Here is a 14,374-nt window from a genome sequence, read left to right as displayed (position 1 = left end):
TTTTTCTCCTTTTCACATACTCATGCATTTTCTTTTTCATTTCACAACACTTATGCATTGATCTTATTGAGCTTCGCTTTGGGGCATTTTGTCCCCTTTTTATTATTTTTCTTCTTTTTCTTTCTTTTTCTATATTTTTTTTCCATATTATTTTTTTTTCTTTTTATTTTGTTTTTCTCATTTTTTCTTTCTTTCAAATTATATACAAGAACATCAATGCATAAGGTCTATACATTTTATCAATACATGAGCATGTACCCAATTCCCAATAATCTCAATAAAAATACAAAACTACCATTTTATTTCCCAATGTCCCAAGTTTCCCACACTTGAATGATACTCACACACACTAGCCTAAGCCAATCAAAGATCCAAATTAAGGACATTTATTGTTATTCGCTTTAAAGCTTGTAATGTGCTAAATTAAAGAACAAGTGGGTTAAGCGTAGGCTCAAAGTTGGCTAATGATGGAAGATAAAAGGTAAGGCTATTTGGGTAAGTGAGCTAAATAAAATGATGGCCTCAATCATATAAATGCATGAATACATAAAATAATGGACATAAAGAATCAAACAAATCAAAGATTACATTCTTAGAAAGAGAATAATGCACACAAGAAGGAAAATAAGTGGTTATAAGATGTAACCACACCATTAGGCTCAAAACTCACTTGCTTGTGTTCTTAGCTCAAAAACATGATCCACAATATATATATAATGAAAAGTTTAATGAAAAGTTTTCACTCAAATCAATTGAAGCGCCCTATAGATAGAAATCTTGAAAATTTTCATTATTTTGACTAAGCTTATTTTGTATGCAAAAATAAGAAAATGCAAGTAAAAATCCTAAAATCCTAGAATGAAATGCAAAAGTGTTGGTATTAGAAATTTGTCACCCAAAATTGCCGACCGGTCGGACGACCTCCCCACACTTAAAAGTTTGCACTGTCCTCGGTGCACTCAAAGATGAGCAAGGGGGTACGGTGACTCTCGGGATTGCTACGTGTTCTTAGTCTTGCTTCTGTTATTGCTTGTGGTGCATTCGTCATGAAAGACAAAAATATAACACCATAAGTTGAGAAGATATAAAAGCAAGGAAGCATACATTGTTGGAATGAGGTAAATCACTAGAATGAGGTGAGTGTGACATTAATGACAAATAAGTGTGTGAATTCTAAATTGCGCGGTTTAGAACACACATTAGCATAAAAGTTATGTCATAAAAGAAGCATGCACTTTACTTATTCTAGTATGCTTGAGATGCTTTAAGTGAACTTGTAAGGTAAGACAAGCATTAGAGAAGCATGAAAGCATTCAAGTCAAACACATATGGATGCATATGATCATGAAATACAATGCATTAAGGTAAATGCTCAACATCATCCATCAAGAGGTTGCCCACTCAAAGAGAGAGTTCAAATCACATGGTGGCTAGTTACAACATGCAATTCAAAAGAGTCACAAGCTCGAAGGCAATTCTCATCACTTGGTATTTTTCAAAAGGTAAGCATGAAAAACTCAAAACCAAGTAGCAAAATATAACCTCAATCATAGAATCCAACAAAGATTATCTAAAAATATTCATGCTAAAATAGCATTTAGGCAATAAGGGGCAGCAATGTATAGTAAACAAAGTCAATAATCCAACACTTATGATGAAAAGAGAGAAAATAAAATGAAAACTAAACTAAAACTAACTAATAAACTAACTAACTAACTAATTAACTAACTAACTAACTAATAACTAATTAAAATAAATGGTTATCGATGGTGTTTGAAAGTGTTGGATGAGGGGTAGGAGGAGGGAAGAAGAAAGGAGAAGGAAATAAATAGAAAGAGGAGAAGAAAAGAAATGTGGTGAAGGAAAGAAATCCGCGCGTACGCGCGCATGCCGCGCGCGCGCGGATGGTTTATTTCGAGAGTGGTGCGTACGCGTCATGTGCGCGTACGCGCGAGTTGGGTTGTGCCAAAGGCACAATGTTAGCGCAGCGCAGGCACAACTCTCTAGAAAATGTATGGAATGTGGAACTTCTCAATCCACGCGTAGGCACAGCTGGCGCGCGCGCGCGGATGGTCAAAAACGCTTGATGCACGCGTACGCGCGCAGCGCGCGTACACGTGGATGGTGCTCTGTTTTTCAAAAAATTTTTGCTATGTTTTTTTTTTTTGCACCAATCCAAGCATTCCAAACCTCCAAACAGCTACCAAAACACCCTAAAACCTTATTTAACATGATAAAATGCTACTTAAACTCAACAAACTAATCAAAACATGAATTTAAACTACTTTTACCAATGTGTACAAAAGAGAAAATGAAAAGAAATTACCATGGTGGGGTGTCTCCCACCTAGCACTTTTGTTTATTGACCTTAAGTTGGACTTATGGGGAGCTCCTCATCAAGGTGGCTTGTGCTTGTACTCGTCTTGGAACTTCCACCAATGCTTGGACTTCCAATAAGCTCCATCATTCAAGATTAATATCTCCAAGCTTTGATAGAGTTCTTTACAAACCATGGGCTCCCAATGTTGATCCTCATGTGTTCCCGGATCCCATATTTTGTCTTCACACCCATCTCCAAGTTGATTATCATTAATCCATGTGGGTGGTAAGCAAGGTGAATTCTCAACAAAGTAACCAAACATCCTTTTAGACCCATGTACTCTAGTTATACACCAACCTTTGCTATCAAGCTTTGGACATGTGACCATAATGAACCTAGAATGATGCTTCCAACCACTAACCATCTCCTTTTTACTCTTAAAGCCACTAATTTTTCTAAGTTGTCCATCCGTCTCAAGCAAACCATATTCAAGGGGAATAACAAAGCTTAAGTATAAGGAATTTACCCAGTTGAATGAGAGAATGGATGGTGGTGGCTTGGGGAGAGGTATCTCCAATGTGCTTGCAAGCTCTACTCCCTTGTTTGCTTCTTTGTCAATCTCCACCTCTTCATAAACTTCTTCATTCTCAATCCTTTGTTCATCAACTTCATCTAACTCTTCTCCATCACTCAAGTCATAAATGGGAGGTTGAGAGAAATCTACCTCCACATCACTTTCAAATTCATTGGGAGAAGGTTCTTCAAATTCAAAGGATTCTTCACCAAGAAGATTGGATGCATGATCTTCATCACCACGGGAACTCAACTCTTGTTCCATTCCTTCCAAGTCTTCATATGGAATATGCCTTGGAGGTTGTGCACATTCCTTCTCAACATCAACTTCAATCTTCTTGGAGGGGTTTTGTTCAACTCTAGGTTCCCATGGAGGTTCCGCATCTCCTAAGTCTTCAACCACTTCTTCCTTTTCTTCAATGGTCATAGGTTCCTCCAATTGTTCTAACACAAAGTAGCATTCCTCCTTTTCCACCGAAGTTTCCAATCTTTCCTTCATGCTATGTTCTTCTTTTGATTCTCCGCATGTAGCCATGGGAGTTCCTTGAGTGTCCAAAAGTTGGGATGCTAGCCGGTTTACCACCTCATCCAAGACAGTCATGAATTGTACATCCCTTGTCATCTTCTCTTGTCCTTGCACAAGAACATCAAGGATGTCATCCATTGGAGATTGGGGTGGATGGGAGGGTTCATTATCTTGGAGAAAGGGTTCATTATAGGAAGGTGGTTCTTCTTGGTAAGGTGGTGGTGTGTATTGAGTTGATTCTTGGGAGTAGTAATCTTGGAATTGTGGTTTCATATATGGCTCATATGGTTCAAAAGGTGGCTGGTATAGTGGATAAGGATTAGAGTCATATGGAGGTATTTGGTGAAAAGAGGCTTGTGAGTATAGTTGATGATCATGTTGAGGATATGATTCATAGGCATATGGTGGTGGTTCTTGAAAGTCACAAGGAGATTCACCATAGCCATTTGATTGGTATGAATCATGGAATGACTCTTCTTCATAGTGCATTGGTGGGGGTTACTGCAATGAGGATTGATCATATGCATATGGCTCCTCCCACCTTTGGTTATCCCATCCTTGATACACATTCTCATTATAGTTCTCATCACCTACAACATAATTGTAACTACACTCATAGCCAAAGTGAGAATTCATGATAGCAAGAGAGGTCAAAAACAAATAAAAAATAGTAACAAATAAAGAGAACAAACTAAAAACTAACAAAGATGCAAAAAGTAAACATATTCACAATATTCACATATATACAATAACCAATAATACAACACCATTGCAATTCCCCGGCAATGGCGCCATTTTGATGATTAGATTTTTGATGGTTTAGAATTTCACAAATGAATTCTCGTTGCAAGTATAGTTCCTAAACCAAACAATAATCTTTTCATACATAAAGTTGTTTGTCACTAAAACAAACCCCTAAATTTATAAACCGAAGTATTGAAACCTCGGGTTGTTCTCCCTAGGAATTACAATTAAGTGTCTTGTTATTGGTTGTGAGTTATTTTGGGGTTTTTGGAGATTTTAGACAAGAAATATAAATGGCAAAGGAAATAAACTAACAACTAACAAAGCTCTTGCCAAGATATGAGTACTAGAAGTTCTATCCTAGTTATCCTCCTCAATTGTGATGAGAATTGTGTATTGCTCCCACTTAGTTAACCTCTAACCATGGAGGAAAGTCAAGTGGATGAATCAATTTGATTCCTCAAGCCCTAATCAACTCCTAAAGGAAAGACTAGCTTTAGAGGCATTCAAATCAATTAGCAACTTCTAATTATCAATCAACAAAGGAATTAGATAACTCAAGAGTCACTAATTACTCTACCTAGGCCAAGAGGAACAAAACCTACACTAAAATCCAACCAAGCATTTCATCAAACACTTGGAAGGCACAAAAGAAAAGCAAAGCAAATTGACAACAAGAATAGAATCTAACAACATTTATTGCAATGAACTAACAACAACAATTAAAAGAAACACATTTATTATGGATTACCTTGAATTGAATTGGAAGAAAGTAGAAGGAACAAAAGTAGATCTACAACAAGGTATAAGAACAACATAAAAGAGGTTACAATAAAAGAATAGAAGAAGAATGAATCTAACAACAAGGAATTGAGAAGTAGAAGTAGAGGAATGAATGATTTAAAACCTAGATCTAAGAACTAAACCTAATCCTAATCCTAATTCTAGAGAGAAGTGAGAGCTTCTCTCTCTAGAAACTAACTCTAACTACTAAACTAAGCTAAATTAAACTAATGGTAACTAACTTTTTCATCCCTCTTCAATCATTGGCTTAAATAGCATCAGAAATGAGTTGGATTGGGCCCACAAGGCTTTAGAATTCGCTGGCCACGTATTGCTTTAAGTGGATCACATGGCAGCAACGACGCGTACGTGTACAGTGCGCATGCGCGTCACCATACGTATAGCAACTATGGCAAATCTTATATCATTTCGAAGCCCCGGATGTTAGCTTTCTAACCCAAATTGGAACCGCATCATTTGGACCTCTGTAGCTCAAGTTATGGTCGATTAAGTGCGAAGAGGTCGGCTTGACAGCTTTTGCATTTCTTTTATTTCTCCATGAGTTCTCCATTTCTACATGCTTTTCCTTCATTCCCTTGGTCCAATCCTTGCCTCCTAAATCTGAAATCACTTAGCAAACATATCAAGGCATCTAGTGGAATCAAGGTGAATTAAATTTATCTATTTTAAGACCTAAAAAGCATGTTTTTACTCTTAAGCACAATTATGGGAGAAGTTATAAAACCATGCTATTTCATTGAATAAATGTGGGTAAAAGGTGATAAAATCCCCTAAAATCAATACAAGATAAACCCTACAAATGGGGTTTATCAACCTCCCCACACTTAAACCAAGCATGTCCCCATGCTTAAACCAAGAATGAAGTAAGGGTATGGCATTTATTCAATGGAAACTAACTAAATGTAATCTACCTATATGCAACTATCTACATGAATGCAATTGCTTGGTCAAAATAAATCAATTCCCAAGAATACATACATAAGCACAAGGGCAAAAGGTATTAACAACCATGCCAAACCACAATTGAATTGAGCTATTAAATATTTTTACGAAATTGCATGAGAAGTGATGATTGTAGGTGGAAACATGTAGTCGAGCATCGAACCCTCACCGGATGTGTTTACACTCTATTCGCTCAAGTGTTTAGGGTTGATTCACTCAATTCTCTCCTAATCATGCTTTCTAAGATTTGTTTTTCTTCTAACAATCAACATATATTTCATGCATGCATACAAGTATCATGAGGTCTTTTCTTTGGTTGTAATGGGGCTAGGGTCAAGGTAGGATGCATATATGGTTAAGTGAGCTTGGAATTTGAATCTTTGATAAGCTTAAACTTTCCACTTAACCTATATAATAACCTATACAATTAAGTTCTACTCTAACTACCCATTTTTCTCCTTTTCACATACTCATGCATTTTCTTTTTCATTTCACAACACTTATGCATTGATCTTATTGAGCTTCGCTTTGGGGCATTTTGTCCCCTTTTTATTATTTTTCTTCTTTTCTTTCTTTTTCTATATTTTTTTTCCATATTGTTTTTTTCTTTTTATTTTGTTTTTCTCATTTTTTCTTTCTTTCAAATTATATACAAGAACATCAATGCATAAGGTCTATACATTTTATCAATACATGAGCATGTACCCAATTCCCAATAATTTCAATAAAAATATAAAACTACCATTTTATTCCCCCAATGTCCCAAGATTTCCACACTTGAATGATATTCCCACACTAAAATCCAACCAAGCATTTCATCAAACACTTGGAAGGCACAAAAGAAAAGCAAAGCAAATTGACAACAAAAATAGAATCTAACAACATTTATTGCAATGAATTAACAACAACAATTAAAAGAAACACATTTATTATGAATTATCTTTTATTGAATGGGAAGAAAGTAGAAGGAACAATACTAGATCTACAACAAAATGTAAGAACAACCTAAATGAAATTACAACAAAAGAGTAGAAGAAGATGAATGTAGCAAAAAAAAGTTGAGAGATAGAAGTGGAAGAAAGCAAAGATTAAAACCTAGATCTAAGAACTAAACCTAATCCTAATCCTAATCCTAGAGAGAAGTGAGAGCTTCTCTCTCTAGAAACTAACTCTAACTACTAAAACTAAGCTAAACTAAACTAATGGTAACTAACATCTAAAGTATGAAAAGTATCCCCATTCCCCCTTCAATCCTTGGCTTAAATAGCATCAGAAAGGAGTTGGATTGGGCCCAAAAGGCTTTAGAATTCACTGGCCACGTATTGCTTTAAGTGGACCATATGACAGCAACAACGCGTGCATGTACAGTGCGTGTACGCATCACCATACGTATAGCAAATATGACAAATCTTATATCATTTTAAAGCCCCAGATGTTAGCTTTCCAACCCAACTGGAACCGCATCATTTGGATCTATGTAGCTCAAGTTATGGCCGATTAAGTGCGAAGAGGTCGGCTTGACAGCTTTTGCGTTTCCTTTATTTCTTCATGAGTTCTCCATTTCTACATGCTTTTCCTTCATTCCCTTGGTCCAATCCTTGCCTCCTAAATCTGAAATCACTTAGCAAATATATCAAGGCATCTAATAGAATCAAGGAGAATGAAATTTAGCTATTTTAAGACCTAAAAAGCATGTTTTCACTCTTAAGCACAATTAAGGGAGAAGTTATAAAACCATGCTATTCCATTGAATAAATGTGGGTAAAAGGTGATAAAATCCCCTAAAATCAATACAAGATAAGCCCTACAAATGGGGTTTATCATAGAGCCAAGTAGGTCCTCACGACGAGTAACACCTGAACAGTTGGCATTGGTCATGATGCGTCAAAAGTTGGGGTGAAACATTAGATGGGTAGGATATAAGCCCCAAATAATTAATAAATAATTAATTAATATATTAATTATGAGTTAGGAGAATTAAAAAATTAAATTTTATAACTTAGATAAATAAAAACTAATTAATATTCAAATTTTAGCACTAATTTTAAAGATTTTAGCCCAAAATTAGGCCAGCAGGATAACCAGTTGGATTGGGCCTATATTGGGCCCAAAGCCCAACATATAAAAATCAAGTTCAGCTTTTTCCTCCCCCGTTGTTCATGAGAATCACGCTGAGAAAGAGATTTGGGGAAGAAAACCTAACTTCTACTCTGGTTCAATCTTCTATCCATTATATCTTCTGATTGATGAGCCATTTGTGGCCACTCGTTTGTCTTGGAATCCTCTTCAATTCTAAATCGAACATTGTGGTAAGGAACTGTGAATTTTGCACCCAATTCGTCTGTCTTCCCATTTTTGCAATTTTGGTTTGAGGTATTGAGGAATATGGTGTTTTTGATAATTTAGGTCTACACTAGTGGCAAAAAATTGTTTGGTTTTGTCCAAATCATCCATCGATAAAATGAGAAACTTATATCCCTTTACGTTATAGAATTGTTGATACATTGCACTTGACCATACCTAAGCCGAACTAAGGTTTTAAATGTCGAACTTGAGAAACGAACTACGAAGAAGGGGGATGACACAGATTTAGCTTTTAGCTACCAATTGTTTAGGTGGCGAGAGGGAATAAGTAGCGATAAAGATTAGAGCCAAGGATCGAATCATGCTTGATTACCTTATGCCTAATAACACTGTTAAAATCGACAGAACTTGGAGAGCTAGATAAAGTGAGTAATAGAAACGAAGTCTGTTCAATTAAGCTTTCCAGTGTGAAACACCGATTATGTAAGAGGAACAGGAAGATAACAACAGAAAGACTTATACATGAGGGATTACGCCAACGCTTATTCGCAACCTGACCTAGTCCTTCTTTTGTGACTTACATTGGAAATTCTATTTTGAATTCCTTCTTGAATCTTTAACAATTTATCAGACAGAAGATTTTCAATAATCAACTTACGACGGTTCAATATAACAACCAATCATAATATCGCCTTTGTCAAATTGTCCATGTACCATGGTTACAACCCAAGTTAGCAGTCGATTACTACGCATCATGTTATATTTTTCTATACTTTTTCAGATTAAATTTTAATTAATCATTCTAAATTATTGAGTGTTTTTGTGCTTAAGTGATATATTGCTTTGATCTCTTTGAATTTATTAATTCTGTAGGGATTGATAGAAAAAGAAGCAAAAAGCACAACACAAGCTCAAAAGGAGGAAAGAGAAAAATTTAGAGAAAGCCAAAAAGGACCCTAGGAACATACTGCTTGCTTACTTTCATACATTGTCATTCTTGGCACTTATGGAAGAAGGCAACATGCATGCTAATTTTATTAATGAGTTATATAAAGTGCATGAAAGCAATATTATTAAATCATTAAAGTATGCATTATATATAAAATCATTAGAACATGTAAGGCCAGCCCCAAGTGCCTTCTTAAATTAGGGCACTGGTAACATAATCCTTGCTCACTTTCAAGGTGACATGCTCTTAAATGGGCGTTGTTAACACCCAAATAAGGGGTTGTTATTCCAAAGAAGCATGAATATTTGATTCATCAAGAAAAACTTGGGCGTTGGCAATGCCCAAATCCAAGGGCGCCCTACAAGAACAATGCCCAAATAAAGAGTGGAAGCTCTTCCCAATTAGACACTTTCTCTTGAAGCTGGAGATTGAAAGTTGGAATTGGTAAGAGGCAGCGCTCACTTTGGCAAGCGCCCATCATTAAGCAAGAAACAGCGCTCACAAAGAATGGGGTAGCCCTCAAAGTGGGAAGTGCCACAACAATAGTAGCACTCACTTGGCCGCTCATCCATGAGCGCCAGCAGCAAGACGTAGTGCTCGTTCCTACGCTCGCCCCATGAGCACCAACAATAAGGTGTCTCAACCATGCATGCCTCAGCGCTCGCCCTTACACTCGCATTCACGCTCGCCAGTGAACGCCTTCGACAGCACAAGTGCCTGTATTCTCCAGTAGCACTCATGGGCAAGCACCCATCATCAAGTAAGAGGCACACCGATCATCAAATTTTTTTTGGCTCCCACTTGGCTGCTCATGTTACAAGTGCCCAGCAACCTGGCACTCTCCTCCACGCTTGTATGAACAAGCACCCAGCAACATGGCGCTCTCTTTCACGCTTATGGGCAAGCGCCAGCACTCTCATGGAAGTGTCACGCTCGCTCACCACGCTCGCAGTCATTTTAGTTCAGTTAAATTCACTCAAAGTCCACTCCAAATTCAAGCAAGCAAAGCCCACTAACTGTCACTCAATCAAGACCACAAGAAGCATCTAGAATAGTTTATTTTTTATTTCATTGTAATTTTCTTTCAATTTCATTTAAGCTTGTAATTTAGGAGAGCTTATATAAAGGCCTTTGTTTTATAGAAGGAGAGAGAACACATTGGGTGGAGACCAATTCAAAATTTTGTGAATTGGCACACTCCTCTGGGAGTAGACCTTCAGACGCTTCCCCTCATACACACTTCTTCTCCTCCACTTCCTTTCTTACTTTGTACACATTTTAATTATGAATCTTTATTTTCCATTTTAGTTATGAATATTTAATTTTTATTTTTACTTCCATGCACTTTAATTTTCTTTGGAGTTTTTTAAGAGCAATGATCAACTAACCCCCACTCATTTGTGAAAGGAGCTCTGTTTTAATTTTGATTGAATTGATGTTTATTTCTTCAAAGATTCTTGGATCTATTAGAATCCTATTGTGAGCTTTGAAAGAGGGATCATAGGGTTCAGTTTGAGCTCTCTTGGCATAATGAAGTCCATCTTGATTTAGAGATTGGTATCTGATATGTAACCACTCTAATATTAGGGTATTTGGATTTATGTAGTGTGAGATTAGAAATCAATCCACTTGTTGTAGCTAAGGGAAAGCTTTTGTGCTTCATAGATCCATTCACTACAGGAAGGGGGTTTAGATCTACTTGAATCTCTATGTGAGCCTTGGAAAAATGATCGTAGGATTCAGTTCGAACTTCTCCCTCATAACTCTTTTGATCAACACATTCTTAGTTGGTACATGACATATAACCTCTTTGAATTGAGATCCTAAGGATTGTGTGGCTCATGGATTAGAAATTGAGCTTAACCTCTTCTCATGAACCAATTAGATCAAGGAATTGGCAATTGGTTGTGTTAAGAGAAATTGAGTTTCCAAAGAATCGAAACTCAATTATTAACAATCCGCCATAGATACTTCATATGATTGAAAAGGAGTGAGACCCATTGTTTCAAAAGGAATCAACATCTCCAATCCCTTATGTTTTCTAGCTTTAATTTTTGTCATTTACTTTCTTGCATTTTATTTCCTTGCACTTTTATTTCTTGCATTTTATTTTTTTTTTTTTGCTCTTTAATTTTCCATCACTTTATTTTTTTGCACTTTATATTATTGCCAATTAATTTTTCTATTCTTTATTGCTTTCTTTTACTCTCAAGTTATTTATATTTTCTGCTACCTATCATCCAACTATGCTTGTCTAACTAGAATAATCAACTTACTATTGATTGCTTAATCCTTTAATCCTCATGGAATCGACCTCACTCTTGTGAGTTTTATTACTTGATACGATCCGGTGCACTTAACGGTAGTTATTACGGAGAATTAATTTTTTTCGTCATCAAATTTTTGGTGCCGTTGCGGGGGATTAATTGTGATTAACAAACTACCGGTGGTTGATTACCTAGATTAGACACTTTTTCTTTCTTTGTTTTAGTCATTTCTTTGCTTTTAATTCTTCCTTTTATTTTTGTCACCAACTATTTGTGTTAATGCCTTACCAAGAAATCTCTACTCGTGACATCTTTTTCTCTTGGTGATTGTGTTATTAACATATAACAGTTTCTTTTACATATTTTTCCTTCAAGTAAATTGGCATAAGATTGCATTCTAAGTTTGGTGTTGCTATGCAACAAATTTAATTTTTAATCTTCACTAGATACTTACATCAATTTCAATTGAAAGTGTCACACTAAGTTTGGTGTCGCCACTTATCTTTCATGCAATGTATCATGCACACCCCACTTTTTTATGCAATCACAATGTCTCTGTTTCTTGTGCCTTCATTATTATCTTATCTAAATTTTCTTTGCCTAACCACATGCAGTACTCACATTTCAATGATCAAGACATTCATAATCCATCATAAACCCTATCACCACTGTATTATTTGTGCTTGAAGACAAGCAATCATCCTAAGTTGGAGTTGGAAGGGAAAGAATAAAGAGAAAATGGACAACAACAATGAAGATGAACTACAAGGTGGTAACGTTCCTTTTCCTCTTATTTGTTTCCAGTACATTCAATTGCATGGTTGTCTCTTATTTTCTTTGTATGCATGTGTGTTGTGAATAAGCATAGCTTGATTGCTGAATTATAACATATTGCTATGACATTATAACTACCATCTTGAATTTTGTGAGTTCAAAGTAATTTAGTTTCATGATCATAAACAAACAAGGTAACTAAAGAAGAAGCTAGCATGAGCATAAAAGTATTGGAAACTGATGAGCGGATAATTTATACGCTTTTTGGCATTGTTTTTAGTATGTTTTTAGTATGTTTTAGTTAGTTTTTATTACATTTTTATTAGTTTTTAGTTAAAATTCACTTTTCTGGGCTTTACTATGAGTTTGTGTGTTTTTTTGTGATTTCAGGTATTTTCTGGCTGAAATTGAGGGACCTGAGCAAAAATCTGATTCAGAGGCTGAAAAGGACGGCAGATGCTATTGGATTTTGACCTCCCTGTACTCGAAGTAGATTTTTTGGAGCTGAAGAAGCCCAATTGGCGCGTTCTCAATTGCGTTGGAAAGTAGACATCCTGGGCTTTCCAGAAATATATAATAGTTTATATTTTTCTCGAGATTTGATGGCCGAAACCGGCGTTTCAAATCAGCTTCAGAATTCCCGGCGTTTAACGCCGGAACTGGCACAAAAATTGGAGTTAAACGCCCAAACTGGCATAAAAGCTGGCGTTTAACTCCAGAAAAGTCTCTACACATGAAAGCTTCAATGCTCAGCCCAAGCACACACCAAGTGGACCCCGGAAGTGGATTTTTACGTCATTTACTCGTTTCTGTATACCCTAGGTTACTAGTTCACTATTAATAGGACCTTTTGATATTGTATCTCTACCTCATGACACTTTACACGTTTCTTATTGTATCTTCTATGGCATGAGTCTCTAAACCCCATGGTTGGGGGTGAGGAGCTCTGCTGTGTCTTGATGGATTAATGCAATCACTACTGTTTTTCGTTCAATCACGCTTGCTTCTATTCTAAGATATCACTTGTTCCTAAACTTGATGAATGTGATGATCCGTGACACTCATCATCATTCTCACCTATGAACGTGTGCCTGACAACCACCTTCGTTCTACTTTAGATTGAGTAGATATCTCTTGGATTCTTTAATCAGAATCTTCGTGGTATAAGCTAAAACTGATGGCGGCATTCAAGAGAATCTGGAAGGTCTAAACCTTGTCTGTGGTATTCTGAGTAGGATTCAAGGATTGAATGATTGTGACGAGCTTCAAACTCCTGAAGGCTGGGCATTAGTGACAGACGCAAAAGAATCACTGGATTCTATTCAAACCTGATTGAGAACCGACAGATGATTAGCCGTGCTGTGACAGAGCGCGTTGAACATTTTCACTGAGAGGATGGAAGGTAGCCATTGACAACGGTGAAACCCTACATACAGCTTGCCATGGAAGGAGTCTTGCGTGCATGAAGAAGAAGACAGTAGGAAAGCAGAGATTCAGAAGATAGAGCATCTCCAAAACCTCAACCTGTTCTCCATTACTGCAAAACAAGTACTTGTTTCATATTCTTTTAATTTTCACAATTAAACCTGATAATTATTGATATCCTGACTAAGAGTTACAAGATAACCATAGTTTGCTTCAAGCCGACAATCTCCGTGGGATCGACCCTTACTCACGTAAGGTATTACTTGGACGACCCAGTGCACTTGCTGGTTAGTTGTGCGGAATTGCAAAAGTGTGATTACAATTTCGTGCACCAAGTTTTTGGTGCCGTTGCCGGGGATTGTTCGAGTTTGGACAACTGACGGTTTATCTTGTTGCTTAGATTAGGACTGTTTTATTTTTGTTGGTTTAGAGTCTTTTATTTGAGTTTAGTTTCATATTTTAAGTTTGGTGTCAGTTGCATGCTTTTGTTTTCTTTTAATTTTTCGAATTTGCATGTTCTTAGTCCTTTCTTGATTTCTAAAAAATTTTAAGTTTTGTGTCTTTTGTGCTTTTATTCACTTAAAAAAAATTTAAAAAAAAAGTGTTCTTGGTGTTCATCTTGACATTCAAAGTTTTCTTGTTTGTTCTCTTTGTTTTGATCTGAAATTTCTAAGTTTAGTGTCGTTTTGTTGTTTTTATCTTTCCTCATTAAAATTTAAAAATCAAAAAAATATCCTTTCCTTATT

Source organism: Arachis stenosperma, chromosome 5 (genome assembly GCF_014773155.1).
Source record: "Arachis stenosperma cultivar V10309 chromosome 5, arast.V10309.gnm1.PFL2, whole genome shotgun sequence".
Lineage (NCBI taxonomy): Eukaryota > Viridiplantae > Streptophyta > Magnoliopsida > Fabales > Fabaceae > Arachis > Arachis stenosperma.
The sequence above is the reverse complement of the archived record's forward strand: the minus strand, read 5'-3'. Positions refer to the sequence as shown.